Consider the following 7,500-nt stretch of genomic DNA (forward strand, 5'->3'; position numbering starts at 1 on the left):
ATGATTTTTAGGACCTTCTCCAACTTACAAAATGATATTTAGGACCTTGCCTTGCCCTCACATGCCGTGCCCATTCAAGGCATTCCGAGAAAGTGAGGTTATTGGAGGCTTCGGATGGCGTGGCTTGCCTTGCCTTGCATTGGCATGCCATGCCCAAGTTGTGGCCTACACCAAGCCATTCAAGCCATGCGTTGCCTTACCTTGGAATTGCTCATCATCCAATGCATTCCGAGAAAGTGAGTGTAGGCGAGGCTAAGGATGGCTTGCCTTGCCTTGCCTTGCATTGGCATGCCATGCCCAAGTTGTGGCCTACACCAAGCCATTCAAGCCATGCGTTGCCTTACCTTGGAATTGCTCATCATCCAATGCATTCCGAGAAAGTGAGTGTAGGCGAGGCTAAGGATGGCTTGCCTTGCCTTGCCTTGCATTGGCATGCCATGCCCAAGTTGTGGCCTACACCAAGCCATTCAAGCCATGCGTTGCCTTACCTTGGAATTGCTCATCATCCAATGCATTCCGAGAAAGTGAGTGTAGGCGAGGCTAAGGATGGCTTGCCTCGCCTTGCCTTGGCATGCCGTGCCCATGATGTGGCCTTGACCAAGCCATTCAAGCCATGCGTTGCCTTCGCCTTGGCATGCCGTGGCCTTACCTCGCCATGCGATGCATTCCGACAAAGTGACGCGAAGCGGAAGCCTATCATGGCGTAAAAATGTCGACAAAATTTTTCGACATTTGAATAATGGGGTTTGACAAGGTTTGAAAAATTCAATACAAATGGTAGGCTTGAATGTCGACAAAGTGACGCGAAGCGGAAGCCTACCACGGCGTAAAAATGTCGACAGATTTTTTCGGACCTTGTCCTGCCATGGGCTGCGCGCAGCATGCCGGCAGCCTGTGCGCAGCGTGCGCACAGCATGTCGGCAGCGTGCGCACAGCATGCCGGCAGCGTGCGCGCACCATGCCGGCAGCCTGTCGACAGAATTTTTCGAAACTTGTCCTGCCATGCGCGCGCGCAGCTTGCTTGCAGCGTGCTGATTCTGTCGACAGTGAGGCTAGCGAAAGTTGTCCTGCCATGGCGTGCGCGCAGCCTGTGCGCGCAGCTTGCGCATCTGTCGACAGTGAGGCTAGCGAAACTTGTCCTGCCATGTGTCACGGCCCGCATGTTGGAGGTTCAACCCAACAACTATTGGGCCCTTCTAGAAGATTCATTTGTGAAGGTCAAGCCCAACAAGAGAAGCTCAAGGCCCGGCCCGTCGGATGGATCATTCTAGATCCCTTTACTTAATGTCTAGATTCAATGTATCTGTAAAGTTAGGTAGCAACGATTCTAGACCGTTAGATTGTTTCGATCCTAGCCCTCCATTTTAGGGTTTGGTGAGCTAGGACCTCTATATAAGGAGGGTTCCTCATTAGGAATCCTCACCTCACAACTTGTAAAGCATAGTAGCAATACAAGCAAATATTCTCCCAAACTCTCTCAAGTGTTCTTAAGTGTTCTTGAGCGTTCTTATCGTTCTTGCTCTTGTTCTTGTGTTCTTGCTTGGTTCGATCTTATTTTGCAGGAAGGAAGGCTGACTTAGCTTGTTCGGAGAGGCGATCAAGTCTAAGGCCGCACGGAAGGAAGGCTTCAAGAGTCATCCCGTGACAGTTGGTATCAGAGCTGAAGCTCGAATCATTCGGAGAAACATGTCGAAGAGCGAATCCGATATAGATTGTGATACATCCAAGGTGAATATGGAGCGTGGGGGCAAATCAAAAAGGGAACGATCTAGAGATGTCGTAGCCACGATGGAGAAGCGGCTTTCTAAGATGGAGAATGCCGTGAACGAGTTTGATCAGAGACTCGAGGAGGACGTCCTTACGAAGGTGGGTTTCGAAGCTTTTGTGGAAGAGCTTCAAGGCCAATTCCAGGGAGCCCTCAACTCCGCGCTAGACATGATGAAGCTAGATGTCCAAACCAAGCTGGATCACTTCTTGGCGGAGCTTACTGCGCTTCGTGATGAGGTGAAGGATGTGAAGGGAGATTGGGCCTTGTGCAAGGAAGCTGTCCTGAACAAGACTCGGACTCCGAAGGAACCAAAGGTGTTAGATTCCTTCAAACCCAAAGCTTTCAATGGGAAGAGGGAAGCGAAGGAGCTAGACACATTCTTGTGGAATATCGAAAGGTATTTCAAGTATCTGAAGATGGACGATGATGAGTCCAGAATCACTACGGCAACATTATTTCTCACCGACAATGCTCTCATGTGGTGGCGTCGTCGATCCATGGAAATCGACCAAGGTACGTTTACACTAGATACCTGGGATGCATTTAAAAAGGATATTATGCTGCATTTCTATCCAGAGAATGCCAAGTATGAGGCAAAGGAGAAGCTAAGATGGCTAAAGCAGACGGGGAGCGTGAAAGACTATGTCACCACGTTCACCAACCTGTTGTTCGAGGTGCCAACCATGACAGATGAAGACAAGCTCATGTACTTCATGAGTGGCCTACAGAATTGGGCCAAACTGGAGTTGCAAAGGAGACATGTCCAAACCCTGTCAGAGGCAATTGCTGCAGCCGAGTCTCTTGTGGAGTTCAAGAAGACAGATCAAGGTGACTCAAAGTTCAAAGGCAAGAAAAGTAGCAGTGGATCCGGTGGGGGAGATAACAAGCCGAAGGAGGGTAGCAAGTCCGACAGTCACAAGCCATTTGCGAAGAAGAATGACAAAAGTGACAAGGGGAAGGACAAGTCGAAGCTAGCTTGCTACTTGTGCGACGGACGCACATGATGCGGGATTGCCCACAAAAGAAAGCCTTGAATGCCATGAACCAGGAGAAGGAAGAGGAGGCCAACAGGGAAGCAGGGATGGGAGCCATTCACCGCTTCAATGCCCTACAGGCCAAAGTCCCCAAGCCACAGGTTCAAGCCAAAGGCGTGATGTATGTCGATGCCATGGTGGATGGCAAGACAACCCGTTGTCTAGTGGATACGGGTGCTTCTCACAACTTCATGTCAGTGCGGGAAGCAAAGAGACTTGGGTGCCGGGTCTCAAAGGAAGCAGGCAGTATGAAGACGGTGAATTCAACTGCCAAGCCAATTGATGGAGTAGCTCGTGGTGTGGAGCTGCACATTGCCACTTGGAAGGGAGTAGCCGACTTCTCTGTGATCTCGATGGATGACTACGATGTCGTGCTTGGAATGGAGTTCATGGACAAGGTAAAGGCATTTCCCATTCCATTTTACAATACTATGTGCATAGCACAGGAGGGAGCAATACCATGCATGGTGCCGGTGATGAGGCAACAAGGAGAGTCGAAGCTCTTGTCAGCCATGCAGTTTTCCAAAGCTTGGAAGAAGGGCGAAGAGACGTTCCTTGCGACTGTAAGGATTGAGGCAGTTGAGAAGGAAGTCCAACCAGTCCCTAGAGCTGTAGAAGCAGTCCTTAAAGAGTTTGCGGATGTCATGCCAAAGGAGCTGCCCAACACTCTACCACCGAGGAGAGAGGTGGATCATGCCATAGAGTTGGAACCGGGTGCCAAGCCCCCTGCCAAAGCGCCATACCGGATGGCACCTCCTGAGTTGGAGGAATTGAGGAAGCAGTTGAAGCAGTTGTTGGACGCTGGTTACATCCAACCGTCCAAGGCCCCTTATGGTGCCCCAGTTCTTTTCCAGAAGAAGAGGGAAGGAACACTGAGGTTGTGCATCGACTACAGGGCGCTAAACAAGGTGACCATCAAAAACAAGTATCCAATCCCTTTGATTGCAGATTTGTTTGATCAGTTGGGAGGAGCCAGGTACTTCACCAAGTTGGACCTGCGCTCGGGATACTATCAAGTGAGGATCGCACCGGGAGATGAACCGAAGACCGCATGTGTGACAAGATATGGGTCTTATGAGTTCCTCGTCATGCCGTTCGGCCTGACTAACGCCCCTGCTACTTTTTGCACTCTAATGAACAAGGTATTCCATCCTTTCTTGGACAAATTTGTTGTAGTTTACATCGATGATATTGTGGTGTACAGCAATTCTCTAGAAGAACACCTCGAGCACTTGCAGAAGGTGTTCAAAGTTCTGAGGGAGAACCAGCTATATGTGAAGAAGGAGAAATGCTCATTTGCCCAAGATGAGGTGGAGTTCCTTGGTCACAAGATACGGGGTGGACAATTGCTCATGGAGGAGGGCAAGGTGCGAGCCATTCAAGAATGGGAACCACCAACCAAGGTACCTGAGTTGCGGTCTTTCCTTGGATTAGTCAACTACTATCGCAGATTCATCAAGGGATATTCAGCCATTGCCGCCCCCTTGACGGATTTGCTGAAGAAGAACAAGACGTGGCTGTGGACGCCACTATGCCAACGTGCCTTTGACGACTTGAAGAAGGCACTTATGGAGGAACCAGTGCTGAGACTTCCTGATCTTAGCCAAGCTTTTGAGGTACACACTGATGCATCAGATTTTGCTATTGGTGGTGTACTCATGCAGGATGGACACCCATTGGCTTTCGAGAGTAGGAAGCTCAATGACACCGAGCGGAGGTATACCGTTCAAGAGAAGGAGATGACAGCCGTAGTGCACTGCTTGCGAGTTTGGAGGCACTACCTACTTGGTTCTCAATTCGTGGTCAAGACTGACAATGTTGCCACAAGCTACTTTCAGTCCCAACCGAAGTTGTCACCCAAGCAGGCTAGGTGGCAAGACTTCTTGGCAGAGTTCGACTACAAACTGGAGTACAAGCAAGGGAAGACAAATGTCGTTGCTGATGCCTTAAGCAGGAAGGCCGCACTTGCCGCTGTTGTACAACCACAGAGTTCTCTCATGCAGAGGATACGAGAGGGCTTGTTGCATGACCCCCAAGCCAAAAGTCTACTAGAGCTTGTCAAAGATGGGAAGACAAGAAGATTTTGGCTCGATGATGGTGTTCTATATGCAACAGGGAAGAGAATCTATGTTCCAAGGTGGGACAATTTGAGGCGAGAGCTACTAAAGGAGTGTCACGACTCGAAGTGGGCGGGACATCCAGGCACCCATCGAACTTTGGCGTTGATGAGTGAAGCTTACTACTGGCCACAGATGCGGGAAGATGTAGACTCGTTCGTGCGGACTTGCCTTGTATGCCAACAAGACAAGACCTTGCAGAAGCAGCCGGGTGGGTTGCTAGAGCCACTTCCTGTTCCAACCAGACCATGGGAGAGTATTTCCATGGACTTCATTGTGTGTCTACCCAAGTCAGAAGGGTGTGGCTCTATTTTGGTGGTGGTCGACAGGTTCACCAAGTATGCTACCTTCATCCCCGCACCGACGGATTGCAAAGCGGAGGAAGCCGCACGCTTATTTATGAAGCATGTGGTGAAGTATTGGGGGGTCCCGAAGAGTATTATCAGTGACCGTGACACTCGCTTCACTGGTAAGCTCTGGACGGAGCTATTCAAGCTACTTGGCTCACAACTGAACTTCTCTACCAGCTTTCACCCACAGACAGATGGCCAGACGGAGCGGGTGAATGCACTGTTGGAGTTATACTTACGGCACTATGTGAGTGCTAACCAACGAGATTGGGCAAAGTTGTTGGATGTTGCTCAGTTCTCGTACAATTTGCAGCGGTCAGAGTCGACAGGGACAAGTCCTTTTGAGTTGGCAACGGGACAACAACCTATGACTCCAAGCACAGTGGTGTCAGGCTACACGGGGAGTAGCCCTGCTGCATACAAGACGGCCAAGGACTGGCAGGTGACTAATGAGCTTGCTCGGGCTCAATTAGAGAAGGCAACTCGGAAGATGAAGAAATGGGCGGACAAGCATCGGCGTGACGTTGTATTCCAACCAGGTGACCTGGTTTTTGTGAAGCTCAACCCCTCTCAACACAAGTCCACTAGAAAGGTACACAAGGCGTTGTTGAGGAGATATGAGGGCCCATTTCCTATCCTCCGAACCGTGGGAAGAGCTGCTTACCGTGTGGAACTACCGCAACGACTGAAGATTCATCCGGTGTTTCATGTGAGCAATCTCAAGCCCTACCATGCCGACCCCGAGGAGCCAAGTCGTGGGGAGTCTCAACGAGCTCCGCCTTTGATGGTGACTTCATTTGACAGGGAAGTTGAGTGCATCATGGCCAAGCGAGAGGTGCGAAGCAAGGGTGTACCGAGGTACTTTGAGTACTTTGTCAAATGGAAGGGCCTGCCAGAGTCCGAAGGAAATTGGGAGAAAGGGGAGTCCTTATGGCAGTACAAGGACTACATCGAAGCATTCGAACGAGACGGGACAACCTCGACGACGAGGACGTCGCCAGATTAGGTGGGGGAGGATGTCACGGCCCGCATGTTGGAGGTTCAACCCAACAACTATTGGGCCCTTCTAGAAGATTCATTTGTGAAGGTCAAGCCCAACAAGAGAAGCTCAAGGCCCGGCCCGTCGGATGGATCATTCTAGATCCCTTTACTTAATGTCTAGATTCAATGTATCTGTAAAGTTAGGTAGCAACGATTCTAGACCGTTAGATTGTTTCGATCCTAGCCCTCCATTTTAGGGTTTGGTGAGCTAGGACCTCTATATAAGGAGGGTTCCTCATTAGGAATCCTCACCTCACAACTTGTAAAGCATAGTAGCAATACAAGCAAATATTCTCCCAAACTCTCTCAAGTGTTCTTAAGTGTTCTTGAGCGTTCTTATCGTTCTTGCTCTTGTTCTTGTGTTCTTGCTTGGTTCGATCTTATTTTGCAGGAAGGAAGGCTGACTTAGCTTGTTCGGAGAGGCGATCAAGTCTAAGGCCGCACGGAAGGAAGGCTTCAAGAGTCATCCCGTGACACATGGCATGCGCGCAGCCTGCGCGCAGCATGCGCACAACATGCGCGCAGGCTGTGCGCAGCGTGCGCGGAGCTTGCGTGCAGCTTGCGCATCTGTCGACAGTGAGGCTAGCGAAACTTGTCCTGCCATGGCATGCGCGCAGCGTGCGCGCAGTCTGTGCGCAGCATGCGCGCAGCCTGTGCGCAGCGTGCGCGCAGCTTGCGCATCTGTCGACAGTGAGGCTAGCGAAACTTGTCCTGCCATGGCATGCGCGCAGGCTGCGCGCAGCATGCGCGCAGCCTGCGCGCAGCATGTGCGCAGCATGCCGGCAGCATGGTTCCAGGTTTTTTCAAATGTCGACAGAATTTTTCAAATCTTGTCAAACCCCGTTTTTATTGAAATTTCCTCGCACAATAAGCTCCCCATAAGTAGTCTATGATTTTTAGGACCTTCTCCAACTTACAAAACTAAAAAATTCCTCCCGGATTTGTTTTAATGATTTTTTCAATTTTACGACTTCTAAAAATAATAAAAAATACTTCCCGACTTCAAAAATTTATGAAACTTTTTCCCATCATAGATTGCATGTTTCTTAGTATCCCTGCAAAAAATCACGTCCAAATACCTTGTATTGAATTATTTAGAGCCCATTATGACTCCTCGCGCATAGGTGATGTCTCTTCCTGTCAAAGGGCTAAATGCATAAAATGCTATATAGGGGGGTGTGTGTTGCCTG

At 50.0% G+C, this 7,500-nt stretch overlaps 1 pseudogene; it reads left to right on the forward strand.

Moving 5' to 3' along the window:
• The first annotated feature begins 1,686 nt into the window (after window positions 1-1,686).
• On the forward strand, window positions 1,687-6,611 carry LOC148288957 (uncharacterized; annotated as a pseudogene).
• The last annotated feature ends 889 nt before the right edge of the window (window positions 6,612-7,500 follow it).

This window comes from Prunus avium, unplaced genomic scaffold (assembly GCF_965620075.1).
Source record: "Prunus avium unplaced genomic scaffold, drPruAviu1.hap1.1 HAP1_SCAFFOLD_37, whole genome shotgun sequence".
In the NCBI taxonomy this organism is placed as follows: domain Eukaryota; kingdom Viridiplantae; phylum Streptophyta; class Magnoliopsida; order Rosales; family Rosaceae; genus Prunus; species Prunus avium.